A 19325-nucleotide genomic window follows, 5' to 3' on the forward strand; every position below is an offset into this window, starting at 1 on the left:
TTGGCTTTCAAAAGCCAATAGGAATTGCTGCTGAGTGCGCCAAATTGCTGCTGAGCATGGCCGGCAAATTTTGCACATGCAAGTTGTCTGCAGTGAAGGTGAATTGGCAGGAACTTTGCACCCCTCTTTGCTACCCAAATACACCATCTCCTAGTTAGTCCCGAAGATACCTGGAGGAGACTGGAGCGGCGACGCCACGGTAACTTTCTCTTGATCTTCAGTCGTGCTAGGGCAATAATGGCTGCGGGCGCAAGAGGCAGGGGTGGTGGGGCTGCTGCGGGCGGGGGTGTGAGGGCAGCGGCGGCCGGCTGCCCCCCGTGCTGTGGGAGCCACGGGGCCCACTCTACATGGAGCTGTGCAGGGTGGGCAGTGGTGCTGGCGGGGCGGCTGCAGGCAGGGTGTGTTGATGGCGGGCTGCCGCCCGGGGCCAGAGCTGGCACAGCTGGTGCTTTGGGAGCTGCAGGACCCACTCTCCATTTATCATATTATAGTGTATTCTGTATTATTGTTACAATGAATAAAATGTTTCTTTTATGTACGATATTTCTTTTATTTATTTGTGTCCTCCTTTTCATTGTTAAAAAGTTGGTCACCTTAATTATGACTAATTTTCACACTTAGGACTATTGCACCATCCCCATGGTCATGTGATCAAAATTTGGGCACTTGCCAACTGGCTTATATTTATGACAGTTGCACTGTCCTGGGATCATGTGATCACCATTTGTAACTTCCCTGGCTAGGTTCTGACAAGCAAAGTCAATGGGGGAAGCCAGATTTGCTTAGCAACCATATGATTCACTTAACAACTGCAGTGGTTCTTTAATCACTGTTGCAAAAAAAAAGTCATAAAATGGGGCAAAACTCAATAACTGTCTTGCTTAGCAATAGAAAGTTTGGACTCAATTATGGTTTTAAGTCAAGGACTACCTGTACTCTAAAAAAATAACTCCCAATTCTCTATGGTGGCAGGCATCTGCTCTATAGTAAAACTGCCATGGCTTCATCACCAGGCTTAAATGCTGCAGTGCTGCAATGTTTCAGTCACAAGTGCCTTGTATCTTGTAAGTCTTTTGAAAGATACTCAAGAGTGCTAAAGCTATGAGGGACTATTGTATAGCAAGGATGCTGTTTCTCTGTACAATAGAGCTGCCCTCTGCACTTTTGGTGTCAAGTTAAATTGGCCCAACAATCTTCTGGTAGATTACCAAAGACATGTTTAAAACATCTCTCTCGCTTTGCTGCTCCAATGCCAAAGCTGCAAGGAGTGTTTGTGACACATTAGAAAGTTTTCAGGAAGAGCACTTCACAGGTGTTAAAGTGGCATCTGTCCAGTGGTCTTCAAAAGTGCACGGGGCCTGTGTTGAAATCACACCCCTGTGGGATAAACACTGGAATGCCTAAACTGTTGGGATATTGCTCAATGCATACAGAAAGAAAAGTAGGGGAAAATGGCTCTTTAGCCCTTCTGTCTGGGAATTGGATCTTGGGAGAGCAGGGTCAGCAGGCACCCCAAAGCTCCATTCTCCTGCTCTGCCCACCTCTACCACTTAAATGTTCATCACAGAAATAACAGAGATAGTTTGGACAGAGTAAGAGAACCCACTGCAAAAGAGAAGGGGGGGGGAAAGCCTGAAAACGAAGGGCTAGGCACTGTGACAGGACATACCTGCTCTAAGTCTCAAGTGGTCAATACAGGAGAGCAGGCCATCACCCCTAAACCTCCCTTCACATGATTTGACACAAAGGCAGAAAGCACCACCTCTACAGGGACCACGAGAATGTCTGCATCAATATTCTTGACAAAGTCAGTGGCTGGGTTTGCTTAATTCACTTAGATAGGCTAAAAGGGAAATAAGTAGTTAGATAGGCTAAAAGGAAGTTGAGTTGTTTGGGATGTTTAATACTGTAGGAATCCAACCCCTTCTTAGCATACTGTGAGAATCAGGCTATCACAATAAATCATAACTTGGTTTATTTGGGCACTGCATGTTAACACAGAAAGCGTGTTTTGTTACTCTGGGCTTGGTGTGTTGTGTACAGTCATCAATGAGTTCCACAGAATCTACCCACAGCAGTGACAAATAGCAAGCAACAATTATATTAACACGATGATGCATATGTCCTTACATCATTCCACAAATGGTATGATTGATATCACAATGTGTAATGTGTGTTCTTAAATCATGCCATTTATACAAGAACATCAAGACACACCTTTGTCATTTGCTTGCCCCCATGGATGCCCCCTTGTCTCAGCCTGGTGCTCTAACCATTACTTAGCACTGATTTGTTCAAATCACCCCTCTCTCAACTAGTGAGCTTCAGATATGTTGGATGAATTATGCCAGTTTTAGGAGCTGAAGCCCAATCCATCTGAAAGGCATTAACTTAGAAAAAACTACTTTAAGATACCCCTTCTCATTTGTCCATCATATTCCTGGGGGGGGGGAGATTAGTTTCAACTGGTCATTGGATCTTGGAATTTGGTAGATGACTTTTTCATCACCTCTACACCTAATTATCCAGAGTTGGTGTTGTAAAGATGAAGAGAAATCATATATTCACTGGCATTGCTTTAAGTCATAGAGAAAAGAAGTACTGATAAATCAATAAAATGATTACATTTTCCCAAGCTTTCTTCCCATTCTGTCCTATTTCTGTTTCACAGGTTTGAAGCAAACCTCAAAATCAACCATTCACTAACATGGTGTGCAAATTGCACATCAGTCTTATTCAACATGGTCTTTAGAATGTAGTTAAGAAATCTGTAAGTTGTAATGTCAACAAATCACAAAGTACCTTACTAGGATAGTAACATATGTACCATGTCATTTTTGGTAGTTCAGACATGTTTCAGTCAGGTTTGCAAAGAAGGATGGCCCCATTGCTAGATCCTGGTTTTTGTCCTCTTTTATCACAGTTTATTCTCATCTCATAACAGGATCTTGGTTAGTGCTTCATATAGTTCCATCCAGAGAGAACTTTGATGCAAAGGTCCTCACTTAGCAAAGTAGGAGGATTCTTTGCTGTATTTTGAAGTAGAAGTTTTAAGTTGCTGTGATTGTCTAAAGAAGAACGTATAAAGCATTTCTAATTCAAACTGTTTTGAGTTCAAAACATCCCCTTTTGAATAGGAAATAATTGTGTCATCTGTTTTACACTTGATATGTACTGCTTTAGTCATTTTGGAAGTGTTGACTGATAAACAATGTTTTTAAGCTTGAAATCTTCAAACTAGGATTGAACCAGTTTAATTCCCTGTTTCATACCTGAAAACAATTATTTTGGAATATATATTTTTAATCTAATGTTTCAAATATCACTTTCTGCTACCTTATTGGAAGCCTCAACATTTGAAAAGAGCTGAGAAAATCCCAGGACATTGCTAATCATCATGGGAAAAAGAAGGAAGAGACATGGTACACATTCTGCAGTGCTATCTACTAAGTCAACAACTATCCAACAAGCAGGTCGCCAACTCCTGTAAGTATTCTCTCAAATTCCTCTGTTGGATATGATGCTTTAGAATAAATTTACCAGCAGAGATTGAAAGTCAAGAGTTTATAAATCTCTTCTTCAGAGGAAAAGCACTCTCCCCTGAGCGTGCACACGCGTGCACACACACACAGAGTTGCAATCTGCTCTGCAGCTGCACTGTTAATACAGGATGAGGGTGTGAATACTCACCTGGTAAACTTACAGAATGAAAATGTAACTGACTTTTTAACTAGGCTAAATCTGCTGACAGCACAAACAGTTCTATCTTTGACTTGTTGCCATAGTTAACATCTAAGTGCACTCCTTAAATATTGAGAACCAGCTTATTGATAATCGTGCTAAAACACAGATCTCCTGTAAAAAGTTTGCCACAAAAGCAGCCAGTAGGGAAGCCATGGGCAACCTTACCCCTACACCTGGGAACAGAAGGAGCAACAATTTGAGAGAGCTGACCACTCTCTTGGGAAAGGGTGAGAAACAAGTCTCCAGTAACCAAAGGAGAGAGACATTTAAATTGTAAATACCATCTACAGTCTAAACAAATCATGTTTGCAAATATTAAATAATAGAATAAATAGAGGCTGATGGAGAACAAAAAGAACAATTATCTTATCTTAAAGCCAGTTATTACATTGCTGAGAAGCAGCTGTTTGATTTACAGTAGGCTGCATAGCTTACATCTAGCAGAAGCTGAGAACAAATTTTATTTACAATTCCCAGTATGTTTAAAGTGTTTTCTGCTTCATTTCCAGTCTTTGAATCTACAACATATGTTTTGTTCAGAGAAACTCAGCCCATTCCTAAGTTAATCTGGCCAAGAGAGTATTGCCAGTTTAAAGAATAAATGTGAACCACTCTAGATATTCTGTCCCTGAATATGACTGCTCAGACTCTACCCACAGCAAGAAACTGCACAGATGACCTTCTGAAAATAAATCTGATTAACTCTTTTAGTGCTCTGCCCAATTCAGAACAAGCTAATATTAAAAGACTGGACGATTTGAGAGAAACTCCAGTGGCAACACACAAAGTAGCCAGACCTCTAATTAATCTGGTTTTACCAACTACCCAAGACAGTTGCCATCACTTTAAGAGAAGACCTATTGAAATGGTGGTCCCCTCCTCTGTCCTATGGAATCTAGATAGGCCACTATCGACATAGAGCCATTAGAGCAGGTCAAAATCCCTCCACCCTGCCCCATATTGAAATAGCACAACATTTAGAAACTTCAAAGAATAAAAAGCTAGATGCTTGCTGATAGTTAATGGGAAGGTTCTGATTGCCTAAAACCTTGGGAACTACAACCTGAGTCAGATGGTGGCTGCACCAAGAATATGAATGGGTATTTGCAGCTTAACATACCCAATAACTGCCACATGCTCCAACCTCCCAAGCAAACCTCTCTCCTAGGAATCACATGAAATCATGACAATGGCAGCCCTTGAGGCAGGAAGAACATTGCTGGAGTGGAACCAACCCCTCCAATGAATTATACTGACATGAAATAATGATCTGTTAATGTTCACCATGTTAAGTGCAAACCACCACAAACGTTATCTGACTCTATACAGCAGCATGAGAATGGCAAAAGCAGGCCAAATTATAACCAATGTGTCTTCCTAGATACTGAAGGAACTGGATCTCATTGCATCTTTAGAATGACTGAGTGAGCCATATCATTCATTCATAGACCTCAGTACATCCCCAGTCACCCCTTATGACAGCAAGCAAGGAAGTTCTGCATCAGAATCACTATTCTTGCTCTCTTGGGACAGTGCTGGATGGGAAGACAGAAATGGAGACCTTGCTTATATAAGCTATGTATGCCAAAAGACAGTGGTCAAACAATTTTCTCTTTATTGAGGGGCATAAATCATGATCCCTCTCAGCATTTTCTGTTATCGGAGAAGGGGACTTCAAGCTGGTCTGAACATCCATACCTCAACCATTCTAAACGCTAAGATTGTGTTATCTTAGATTCATTTGAGAGCCTTGCACAAAAGCTAATGAGAAATTGCTTCTCATTAATTTCTATATATCTCCCAACATCCCTCAAACATGTATTGTTGATTTTTGTGGAAAAGTGGAAAATTACATCAATGCTCTTCAATTATACTTTTCCACTGCCCATATCATCATTGCAAGGGATTTCAATGCCAGACTAGACCCAAATGATAATCAGGTATTTGCCAGATTTTCCAACATTCCACCTACTTTGCAATCTGTATCCCTCCTCCTAATTAGAATATCCAAAGACCACACTGGAAATTTCAGGGGCTTACAGGTGCTGAGACATTTTATAAATTGGATCTGCACATTTTGAATGGGATGCCTTTCCAATTTGAAATACTGTAGATTGATTCTGAAATGTTGGCATGCCATTTGTTTGGAGTCAAAATTACCAATCAGCATCACTGTCCTAATCATAAGAGATTGTAATTTCATGAAGTGAAATTTATGAAATGAAATGAAAACATTTTTTTAAAATATAAAAAAGCTGGTTCATAGAAACCATGTTTAATAAACCACAATGTCCTGATTCATACAACAGAATAAGCCATTAATCAATTAAATTGTGTAACTCCTTAGGCATGAAATGTGAACAATGTAACTGACAGCAAACCGATTAGCAAAATAAGAATTACTCAATAATAAACCTTATTTGGGAGTATCCTGATAAAAAAAAAGACACTCTGTATTATATAGAAGCTCCCAAACAAAAATATTCCTCATCCTAGACAGATGCAGTGTCTAGATATCATCATATTCCATTTATAACCATTTATCTTTTCCCAGTTGCCTTCTCTCCTAGAAAATTGTTTTATTAGAGAATGATGGAATAATTGTACAGTACTTTTTGATTAGTAAAATTCAAACTTTTACGTAGACAGATAAATATTGACAAGTCATTGCATATTTTAATGTATTATAAAACTGGATCTGATGGATCCATTAATCATGCCAGTATTCCAAAACAAACTTTCCTAGTTGATCATAGATTCAGTTGCTTGTATTCTCCCAAACCCTGTCCATGTCTTTGCATCTGTGGGAGATGCCTTTCTAAAGCTCTGCCCTCTGATATATAAGAAGATAGTAACACTACCTCCATTGCTAAGTGTTTCTATTTTTAATTATTTTAATGGGACTGGTTTCAATCATGATTTTAATAGTATTGATTTTGTGTTTTTTTTAAATATTGAATGCTGTTTTGAGAAATTGAAACCAAATTAAATAAATAGGTAAACAAACAGAAAGGGAAGGAAGAAAGGATTTAATTCCTCAATAATTTTAAATTATACATGAAGTTATTCCTAATGCTTATACATAAACAGTCTTGGATAATTTTCATAGGTCTGCAAGGAGTGGAGATGCATTAAAAAAAATCAACGCGTAGCAACCATACAAAGTCATTTTTTGTATCTGGTCTGCTGTTGTGTTTACTTTACTTAATATGCAGTTTGATGTTAAAATTTGGCAATTATGTATTTTGACAATAAATGAGGAAGATGCTGCAAAGACTAAAAGTTTCAAGGAGCAATGTGTGAGTTGTTCTTTCTTGTTTTAAGGCAACCAGCAATTGTGCTGTTCTTTCCCCCAAAGTCAGATTTCTTGCAGCAGAAAACAGGTGAAGGACAAATTAAAAAAAAAAAAACCCTGTAAGAACAATATTTGTTAACAAAATCATGCCGTATAGAGAATCAGTGAGCTAAAGCTGGTTCATTCCAGAAGCAACCTATGGAGTGATCCATGGAGCAACAGGCCTTAGCTTCTGCTTTGCTCCTGGGCGTCTGAATTCCAAGCTCCTGCCTCATGCCCTCTGAGTGCTGCCAGGTGGGTACGAGTGATTTTCCTGGTTGACACACACCCATTTCTCAACTGGCCTGTAATTGACATTCTCTTTCAGATGTTGCTGTGATTTTGCCTTGGAGACTGGACAGAGGACTGCACCCATTTGAATCAAGTTTGAACAAGTTGTTTGGCAGCAGGGAAAGTGTCCACTTGATTTTTTAAAAGTACACCATGGAAGAGGGTGGAGAATGCAAGATATAGTGAGCAATACTCCCCCATTCCAGTAGCCTCCTCCCTCTGATTGTACCCAAGGCATATGGATGGTGTTACACCCTGTTGCTTCATCTGCAGGTTTCCCTCCTTTGCAACAGGTTGGTTCAGGCCAGCATTAGCTTTTTGGGCCATACTCTGGAATCTCCACCTTCAGAGACCCTTTGAGAAAATTCTGTCCATTTTTTTTATTCCAAGGGGATTTTTTTTTTTTCGTAGACCTTGGACATTCATTAACTCTGCAACTTTCAAATCTTGATGATTTGGGATATGAGAGCATCTTCCTAGTCCTCAAGCCATTGAAATAAAAATAAGTTTAAAAGCTGAGATGCAGATGGATCAGGAATGAGTTTCAGGACAGCCAAAGTTGAATAAGTAGGGTACTTAGTTTCAGACCTTGCAGCAAACCAATGTCAGCTGGGAATGAAGTGGGCAGCGTTTTACCAATTTGATGGAAGAATCTCTTCAGACTCTTCCAGTATATCTGCTAAAACTCTATAAGATTATTTTATTCTGCCTGATCTTGATAACTTGTTTTAGTCTTAAATAGATTTTATTTTTATTTCATAGCTGTTCTTTTAGCAGGATGTTTTAATTTTATTTATTTGATTCAACACCAGACTAACTCTGGACTTCTTTTGTGGAGTTTATTTTTACTTACATTTTATGCCTTTTTATAGTATTTTTTATCTTTTCAAAGAAAAAGTTTACAGACTGACAGAAATGGAGGCATTAAATATAAAACATTGATTTTACCATTTAAATCACCAGTTATGGAAGTACAAGGCTCTCTAGTTGCTGTGTGACATTAGAGCATATGATCCAACTGCACAGAGATGGTGCTTAAGTAAAGTTCCTAACTAAGATAGGAAATTAGAAAGAAAAGAACAAGAGGACAATGAAAAGAAGGCACTTGGATTCTTTGCAACATTTTGAATTGACTGCAAAGGTGGTCCAAACAGGCACGATGGTGGCTGTGCCCATGTGGTAAAAGTTTTGCCCCCTTTCTATGTGGTTCGCATACTTGATACAAACAAAAACAGCAGATTTCAGTCACATGGTTGTGCAGCTGCCATCTTAACTTTTTATGACATGTCATCCATGTTACGTTTCATTCATTCATTCATTCATTCATTCATTCATTCATTCATTCATTCTTTAATTGCATTTGTATATCTGCCTATGTCATATTTATACTGTTTCATTTTTTCAAAAAACCCCCAAAATTCTGCATTTGTGAAAAAAGATGTATAAGGAAAATATAGTGGTCTTTAACTTATGATTGAAATGGAGTCTGTCCATTACGGTCATAAGTTTTGATTGTCGTAAAGTGGGTCATCATGTGACTGACATAATTTACAACCTTTATTTGCAGTGGTCGTTAAGCATACACCATGACCATAAAGCAACTGCCACAGTTGTTAAGTGAATGCTGCAGTCATTAAGCAAACCCATTATTGATTATGGATCGTTTTTTGCCAAAACTGGAAATAAAGACTGTTGGTAAAAATGTAAATTGTAGCCACATGACCATGGGACGCTGAAAGTGGCTGTAAAGGCAAGCCAGATTGAGGGCCTGAAATGTGATCACGTGACCACCAGGGAGGGTGCTCTGTCAGAACTTTAGAACTGGATTGTAAGTACTTTTGTGAATTCCGCAGTAATTTCAAAACTATGCAACTGGTCATACGTCAAGAACTATCTGTACAAGAGGGAAACAATAATGATACAATGCAGATGTCACAAAAGTCTACTTTCTCACTATAAATTTGTAGTGTGGAAATTTCTTAACCCTTTCTATTTAAAACTAGCTGTTGGTAGTAAACATTCCAATGCTCAGATTAAAGGCATATAGGATGGAGACCTTTTTGGTTGAGGGTTTTCTAACCACAGTTTTTGGAATTTTTCAGGGAAAGTTGATTTAGTTAAAATATGGATGGGAGAAATACATTTCAGTGTTAGCTGGTCCTTCTTCAGGTAATTCAGGCATTGGGTGGTGCCGATATATTGTTAAATGAATTAAAAGTAACACAGAGAAACATTGTTCTCAATCAGACTTATTTATGCAAGTTAAAGTTCAAAGTAGTACCAGTTAGTCTGATGTTGCTTAATTTTGAAATGAGTGAGGTGAAGATGTTTGGGAGGAGGATTTCAAGTCAGTACATTAATGTTTTTTTCCTCCATTAAGGCTACAAAAAAGCCTAGGAGAAGAATGCAGGCCAACAGTGAGAATAGGCTCTAGGTCGGAAGTATTTTGGTCCTGCCCAACCGGCTGATCAAGGGAGTTACTCTGATTCCTCCCTGTATATGTTTTGAAATAACAAGCTAGAGGGGGAAAAAGATCTTCCACACATACATTGGGCAATGGAGATTGTATCTCCAGTTACTCTTCAACGGAATTATACAGAGTTTGGAAAAGGGTGTGATAGTAGATGATTCCCAAGGTCAGAACAAATGTTCTAAATGATAATTTTGAACATGATTTGTATGGCAAATCCTGTGAATGGATTTTCTTTTGGAAAGAAATGACGTTTTTCCTTTATGTTATTGAACAAGCATAATTTTCACATACCCTATACTCACGATAGTGATCATGAGATGAATGTACTTTCAAGTTACAGGCACCTATTGACTAATCCCGGGAGAATCATTAGTGAGAAGCAGGTCATCACCTTCACTATCTTTGTTCCTAAGCCCCTTTTTAAAGTAGCAAACAAATCAAATGTCTTGCTCAAATAGGGATAGTCTCTCCAAAATGATTCTTTTAATCAAAGTGTATACAAGTTATCTTTACCCCTGCCTCCATCATACTAGAATTCAGGCTGTCTATGAGACAATGCAATACTATGACTGCTGGGTCCCGTTGCATTAGTAGGCTTACTTCCGATTTAGTAAGTATACAGTGAACCAGGACAATATTGCATGCTGTTTTGTAGTAAATTTATGGTAGCCTGAAGGGACCATTCCCTTATATAATTTGAATTCAGTACCACAATATATGATAATGAGATGATTAAAAGGTATGAAATACAGCCAATATATTAATGTTTATGGTTTGGTTGAAGTACTGTTTGCAGGGTTTTGAATATACATATTAGCCTCCAGAAGCTTCGTGCAGCCTGCAAAGGAGCACAAAATGCTGAAGTAGATAGTTTAATTCAGCACTCTCACCTAATTACCTCAGCCACAAGTTCGCAATAATTGATTATCAAGATCTTTGTCAATTTCATTTTTCCTTTCATGTGAAATTGACATTTTTTTATGAAAATATGATGATTAACTGGGAGAGCCAGATGCAAGAAAGGACAAGCTCTACCAAATTTAAGAGTTGTAGACAAGGAATTAAAATCACATTTAGTTGAATGACAAGCTTTACCTGCTGAAATTCCCTTGATGATGATTCAAAGTCACAGAAATACTCAGCTCTTCTTCTTCTTCTTCTTCTTCTTCTTCTTCTTCTTTTTCTTCTTCTTCTTCTTCTTCTTCTTCTTCTTCTTCTTCTTCTTCTTCTTCTTCTTCTTCTCCTCCTCCTCCTCCTCCTCCTCCTCCTCCTCCTCCTCCTCCTCCTCCTCCTCCTTCTTCTTCCTTTTTTGCAGACTACTAGTGTTAAAAATCTTATATGCCCTCAAAGATTTTGCCTGCTATGATCGGTGTGGTATCCTTGGGATTATTGTGTAGATATATAAATTCACTGAGGTAACTGTGAACCATTATCAATAACCCTAAACCTAATCTATTTGATAAGGAAGACAGTGTAAAATAGCCAAAATATAAATGGATGTAATGATTGAATTTCCATTTTTAAACAAGGAAGTTGTTAAATGAGTCATACCCAAATATATGACTTTTTTGCCACAGTTGTTAACCAATTAGCTGCAGTTGTTAAATGAATCTGGCTTCCCTCGTTGGTTTTGTTTATTGGAAGCTGGCTGAGAAGGTCACAAATGGCAATCACATAATCTTGGGATACTGTAACCATCCTAAATAGCTGCTGATTGTCAAGTATCTGAATATTGATAATGTAACTGGGGATGCTATGACAGTCATAAGTGCGAGAATCAGTTATAAGTCACTCTTTTCAGTGCCATGTAACTTCAAACTGTTGCTGAACAAATGGTTGTAAGTCAAGGACAACCTGTATATCACCCAAAGACCCTCTAAGGCTATAAAAGCTGGGTAATAAACCCCTTAGAATGCTGTATGCTACCACCTAAGTCATCATTTAAATGTTTGCTGTCCAGATATAATAGTCCTACCCATCTTATGCAAACTTTCGAAGTATTTTTTAGATCAGAGGTCCCCAATCTTTTGGGCACCAGGGACCTGTTCCATGGAGAGAGGTTTTTCTGCAGACTGGAGGGTGCGTGGTTTTGTATGTGCTTGTATCTTGTGGATGGGCTTTTGCTTGTTTGTGCAGACTGGTTGCTGGCATGCCGTGGTCCAGTACTGTTTGGGACCCTGTTTTAGATATTTTCCCTCAGAAGCTTGAGGAAATTATTAATTAGTAGAAAGGATTTTTGGGGGGAGGAAAGAAATTAGAAAAGATGATTTGCCTGTCATGGTCAATTTCCTTTTATACAAAGTATTCACAATGGAAGTTTCTTGTATCCTTTTCTGGACTTGATCCTGACTTAAACATCTTTGGAGTAGACCTAATGAAATCAAGGAGTTCAAAGTGACTCGTGACTTATGCCTTTGGTGGATTGACATTAAATCTGGATGACATTTTATTGGCTGGATTCACCCAGGATACTCAGCTAAAATGTCATTGGCTAATTCATTGATCAATATAATTAGCAAGCCTAACCAATGTGCTCAAGTTTTTAGTAATATTCCATGAGAATTTAAGCAACTGAATTAATTTGATAAATATTTATTAGCTAACAATGGGACAGTTTGTGCATACACAGCCATTGGTTGTGTTTGTGTATCATATCAAGTTGTTGAATGCTTAACTATGATTCTGAGTAAATCACGATCAGGCTATACCATATCCCTAATTTATCATCAACAGTGGTTCAGTTTATACAACATGCTAAATATCCAACAAGTAATCACATTTTGATCTACCATATTATGTGAACTCATATTTTGTAGATTCATATGGGACAATGGTGCATTCCAGAAAGTCCTATAGTCTATAGACTATAGTCCTATAGTCAAGAATGTCTTGTAATAGAAGGGATTTTCAAAAAAAATTGCAAATGTTTCTTAGCATTTTTCAACTAAAAAAAAATAAATTTCCTTCCTTCTTTGGAGAAATGTATTAAGAATGTAATTTTGTGCATTTTGGTGCCATCTCCACCAAAACAGCCACCCATCCCACTTCTATAATTAAAAGAAAGTACTCTTCCATTGCATATCCCACAATCTCCCATTTAGCACCATTTATAGTTTTAGAGTGCTGCATTATAACTGGTTTTCCAAGTTCCCTATTATGAAGACCTTTTTTTCTGGATGAGTTAGCATGTTAAAGTCATCATGATCATGATCATTATATCCCATACATCAGAACTTCTGTCTTTTAGTGCTTTGCCACAGTGATGTGATACCAGACCAATCTCACAACTCTCCTTTGGTTTAAGTTGGATGACAAGTTATATATTCATACTGAGATTTGCAAGATGGGCATGAAACAAAGCTTGTGTCTGAGGATTACAAAAGCATCAAGAAAATGTTGGCAACGCTTGTCATTCTAGTTCCACAGAAGCTAATTCAAAATACTGTTCACTTGTTCCCAGATATTCTAGAAAACCCATGGAAAAAAATTGTTCCACTTTATATTTTGCAGTGAGCCATCATGAGGTTTATTTGATTTTGGCTTAGTGTAATTGTGTACCAAAACCACAGTGCATAAATGTTGGCTCCTGGCTCAGTGTATTATGTGGATTAGCCCTCATACAGATAGTCCTTGAGTTATGACCCACAATTGAGCCCAAAATTTTTGTTGCTATGTGAGACAGTTGTTAAGTGAGTTTTGCCCCATTTTAAAATCTTTCTTGCCACAGATGCTAAAGTGAATCACTGCAGTCGTTAGTCACCTGGTCGTTAAATAATCTGGCTTCCTCATTGACTTTGCTTGTCAGATGTCCACAAGAGGTGATCACATGACATGGGACACTGCAACTATCGTAAATATGAACCAGTTGCCAGGCATCCGAATTTTGATCACATGACCATGGAGCTATGCAATGGTTATAACTGTGAAAAATGGTCTTTAGTCACTTTTTTCAGTGCCGTTGTAACTTTAAAAGGTCACTAAGCGAATGTTTGTAAGTTGAGGATTACCTCTATTACAAGGCCATTCATTGTAATTTCTTTTTTTTTTCTTAAAAGTTTTATTGATTTTCTAGCTTTACATTTAAGTATTTAAAAAGCAATGTGGCATCTAGGTTAATAATTCAATAACATACAGGTGTCTTTAGTACAAATCTCAAACTACCACATTAAATATTTCCTCAGTTTTTCCCTTAGTATTTACTGTCTCATGTTTAAGCTAGTACAATTTTTATTATATCAATTAAGTAAAAATAACATTGTTACATTTATCAATAGTTTTCAGCTTATACACATCCTAATTGCTTTAACATTCAATCTTTATAGATAATCAATATCCTGTAATTAGTTTTTCCCAATTTTTAGTTTCTCATCAATATTTAAATTTAACATTTAATATTTATCATTTTCAAGTTTTAGGTAACCAAAGTTTCCTTTACCACAATTCATCACAAAACCTAATGTTCAATATACATGTCCTATCTATTTGAATATATTCTATTTCTCATCATCTTACATCATCTATTTGATAATACAGTATAATATTATTATTTTCTACTAATTTCCAATGCCTTAAATTTAATGACCAAAATTTCCCTTATTTCAACATCAAATACTTCATCTCTTTTTCTCTTAATATCTACTATCTCATATTTAAACTAATACAATTCTTATTTTATCAACTACGTAAAGATATGTTTATTACATTTATCAATGTTAGCTTTTATATATCTTAATTACTTTTACATTCAATCTTTACAGATAATCAATATCCTATTTATTTGTTTTCCCCAATTTTTAATTTCCCATCAATATTCAAATTTAACTTTTGATATTTATACTTCCAAGTTTTAAATGAAGATAAATTTTTCTTTATCTCAATTCATAGCATAATCTAGTATTCAAAGTACACATCTTGTCTGTTTGATTAATGACATAACATCCTCACTAATAAATCCAAACCCCAATTTTCTTCAGCCTTATTCTAGCTTGCTTTCTTTGCCAACTTGCCTTCCAGGTCCGTGTTTTTAAATTATTAAAGAGATCTCCCTCTGTTATTATATATATATATTATTTGAAATAAAAGACACAATCCAATTGCCATTCTTGTGGAAGGACTAACAAATCGTCTCTCTATTATTCCATCTCCCCGTAGTTGTCCTGGAATGTTTATCTTCCCTTCAGTCTGTTCTTGCTCCTCAGATGTCTTCTGGTTTATATAGAAAATTTTTCCATTTTTAGTGTTATCAGTCCCTTTTCTGGGTTTTCCATTAACTGTGTTTGTTGGTCCATTGAATCCTCTGTCATAATGTTTGATTGTTCCACTTCTTCTATTATGTTCTGTGTAGTTGATTCTTTAATTGTAGTCAAAGTTAGGGTTTGAATATCTAGGCTGACATCTTGTTCTTTTCTATAGCATTTTATTTCGTCAGAAGCTGTAAGAATAGTTTCATGAATTACTTTCAACATAAAAAGAATCTGTTCCTGATCTTCATCCATATTCTCTTAGTGGTGTATTAAATTGAAAGTTTTACAATCAGGGGATGAAAATAATTTTATCACTGGGTATAGAACACAGCTGAGCTTCTCACAACTGATATCTGCCAAAGTTAAAGGAGTCTTATCTGTAGTCTGGGCGTCAAGCTAAGTCTCTTTTAGAAATAACAGGCTGTAGTATCAGATTTAGCCACAAGATGTCATCAATGCCGTTTAAGGTTTTTTAATTCCAAATTTTTTATAATTCTTTTTCCAATTTTACTTCTTTTTTGTAAGTAAAAACCCAAATCTTCATAGGGATAAGAAATCATTTGGTCCCCAAATTTTATAAACATATACATCCAGATAAAATAAAGTTATTCTTTCAATGTTTTAAACTCCCCTGGATAGACAGTCGCCGCTGCTCTTAGAGGGTGGGATAAGATTTCCCTTCCCTCTCTCCACAAGGGGAAAATACTTTGGGCAGCTTATACAGATAAAAAAGATAGTTAGGGTTGAAGAGAGGTTCGGATCTCACCCAGTCTCATCCGCGTTGCTTTAGAAGTGCCTGGTGGTAACTTTGACTTCAGCTGTCTGCAGTTTAGTGACGGGCCATATTTGTATGGCTGGTCTTTTGTCCGCTGGTTTGGAGAGCTGCCCTGGATCAAGCAGAAGGGCTACTGCCCACCCGCAATTAAACAGGGATCCCCTCCTTGTTGCCCCTACAGGGCGACTTTCGACCCTTTCCAAGGTTCCCCAATGGTGCAAAATCGAACGTGGAAGACAGAGCTCAGCTTTCAGCAGCCACGGCAGCTGCAATGGCAAACTGGAAGATTGTAATTTCTTAACCAACATTAATAATCAAGTTGTATAGGATTTGTTGGTTTGGCATATATGAAAACAAACATGATGGCATAGAACAGAACAGAACAGAATAGGACCTTGGAGGTCTTCTAGTGCAGCCCCTGGCTCAAGCAGGGGAACCTATACCATTTCAGACAAGTGACTGTCTAGTCTCTTTTTAAAAATCTCCAGCAATGAATATCCACAATTTCTGGACCAAACTGTTCCACTGGTTAATTGTCCTCACTGTTAGGAAGTTTCTCCTTAATTCCAGGTTGCTTCTCTCTTTGGTCAGTTTCCAACCATTGTTTCTTGTTATGCCCTCTGGTGCTTTGGAGAATAGTATGATGCCCCTCAAATACTGGAATACTGCTATCATGTCACCTCTGTTTCTTCTTTTCTTTAAACTAGCCAAACCCAAGTCCTGCAGCCATTCTTCATATGTTTTAGTTTCCAGGCCTTTAATCATTTTAGTTGTTTTTCTCTGAACTTTTTCCAAAGTCTCAACATCTTTTTGTAGTATGGTGACCAAAATTGGTTGCAGTATTCCAGGTGTGGTCTCACTAGGGTTTTATAAAGTGATACTAATACTTAGCGTGATCTTGATTCTATGCCTCTATTTATACAACCCAGGATTGTTTAGCTTTTTGGGCTGGTGCTGCACACTGCTGGCTCATAGTCAAGTGATCGTCCACTAGGAGTCCAAGATCCCTCTCACATTTATTGTTTCTGAGCCAGGTCTCATCTAATCTGTACTTATACCTTTGATTTTTCCTGCCTAAATGTAAAACTTTGCTTTTCTCCACATTAAAATAATGAATAGGACCCATTATTCAAGTTTGTCAATATCTTTTTGGATCCTGAGCTTGTCTTCTGGGGTGTTGGCTATTCCTGCCAGTTTGGTTCATCTGCAAATTTGATGAGTTCCCCTTCTATTCCCTCTTCTAAGTCATTTATGAAGATATTAAAGAGTACTGGGCCTAAGATGGAGCCGTATGGTACCCCACTGCTTATTTCTCTCTATATAATGTAATACCATTGAGGATTACTCACTGAGTATGATTTGTCAGCCAGCTACAGATCCATCTGGTGGTGATGTTGTCTATCCCACCTTTTTCTAGCTTACTAAGCAGCAGATTGTGGTCTACTTTATCAAATGCCTTACTGAAATCTAAGTATATTATGTCCACATTGTTTCACTGGTCTACTAACTTAGTCACTTTATCAAAGAATGAAATAAGATTGGCTTATCATGATCTGTTTTTAACAAACCCGTGCTGGCTACTGGTTATAACTTTGTTTGCTTCTAGTTGTTCTCAGATTTGTTTTTTTATTATCTTTTCCAGGATCTTCCCAGATATTGATGTTAAATTGATTGGTCTGTAGTTTCCTGGGTCTGTTTTTTTCCCCTTTCTTGCAGATGGGAACCACGTCAGCCCTTTTCCAATCCTCATGTACTTCCCCAGTGCTCCAGTGTTTATGAAAAATATGATGCAATGGTTCTGAGACAACATCTGCCAGCTCCTTCAGAACTCTGGGATGTAATCTGTCGGGTCCTGGGGATTTATATTAGTCAAGGTTGGATAGGTGTTCTGTTACAATTTTCTTGCTTATTTTAATTTTTGTTTCTAGTCTGCAGTAGTTTTTTTTGGTATGCTGGGCTATAATTTCTTTTTGTGTGAAGACTGATGCAAAGAATGAGTTAAGCAACTCTGCTTTTTCCCTACTGCCTATTACTTCCTTGCCATCTTCTCTCTTTAGTGGACGTACAGTTTCCTTGACCTTTTTCTTGTTATTAATATGTTGAAAGAAACTTTTTTTATTGTCCTTGATTTCTGTTGCAAGTTTTTGTTCATTCTAAGCCTTTGCTTTCCTGACTTCATCTTTGCATGTTCTGGCTGTCTACTGATAATCAGTCTTAATTATTTGTCCCTCTTTCCATTTTTTTGTACTTGTCCTTTTTGTCATTCAGCTTGTCAGAGAGAGCTTTGTGCAGCCCTGCTGATTTCTTGAATTTCTTGTTGGGTTTTTTTCAGTGGTATTGTGCTGGACTGGACTTTTATGATTGCATTTTTCAGAGTTTCCCACACTTCTTGGGTTGTTTTCCCTTTTAGGATTTTCATCCCTGGGATCTTTTCTAGGTTCCCTCTGAGTTTGTTAAAATCAGCTCTTTTGAAGTTTAAGACTCTGGCTGGATTATTTTCTGTTAGTTTATGTATGAATGAATGTAGCCACTATAATAAATTTGAGGTTTACAGAAATAGAATTCCAAGCAAAGCTTCTACTATTAACTCAATTTTATCTCTACAAATTGATAATGACAGTATCAACTTTTAGCATTTATATAGACAGGTTTTGTTCATGACGATCTAGCCCTAACTAGTTCTTTCCAGTCCCCCAATGTGCACTCATCGCCATGTAATTGAACTCATCCACTTTGTCTGGTCACCTTCTTCTTCTTTTTCCTTCCATCTTTCCCAGCATTAAAATCTTCTCCTGGAGTCAATTCTTCACATAATGTATATGAATTGGGTTAATTTGTATCTATCATTTCTGGCACACGTGAGAACTCTGGGTTGATTTGTTCAATGATTCATTTCTTTGATTGCTTGGCTGTCTGGTATCCTCAGGAGACAAACTTTAATTGCATGAATACAGGTAGTCCTCGACTTGCAACAGTCCATTTAGTGGTTGTTCAAAGTTACAACGGCACTGAGAAAAGAGACTTATGGCCATTTTTCACAGTTACGGCGAACCTTTGTTTCCCAAACAAAGTCAATGGGAAAGCAGATTCACTTAGCACTGTGTGACTAACTTATCAACTGCAGTGATTCACTTAACAACTGTGGCAAGAAAGGTCATAAAATGGGGCAAAACTCACTTAACAAATTCTCAATTAACAACCAACATTTTGGGTTCAATTGTGGTCGTAAGGCAAGGACTACCTGTATTCTGTCTACCCTGTTTCTTCAGAGTCCAACTTTTGCTTCCACAGACTGTCACAGGGAAAACTTTGCTTGCACTGTCCGTATCTTTGTAGTCAAGGACACATCATGGCGGCTGAATATCTTTTAGCAATGTGAAAAATATAATTTTGGCTTAAAATATTGTTTGGCTCAGAATTTATTTTAAGTCTATGGGACTTCATGGATGAGTGCACATTTATTTT

The sequence above is a fragment of the Crotalus tigris genome, unplaced genomic scaffold, assembly GCF_016545835.1.
Source record: "Crotalus tigris isolate CLP2741 ecotype Arizona unplaced genomic scaffold, ASM1654583v1 scf7180000024472.5447098, whole genome shotgun sequence".
Lineage (NCBI taxonomy): Eukaryota > Metazoa > Chordata > Lepidosauria > Squamata > Viperidae > Crotalus > Crotalus tigris.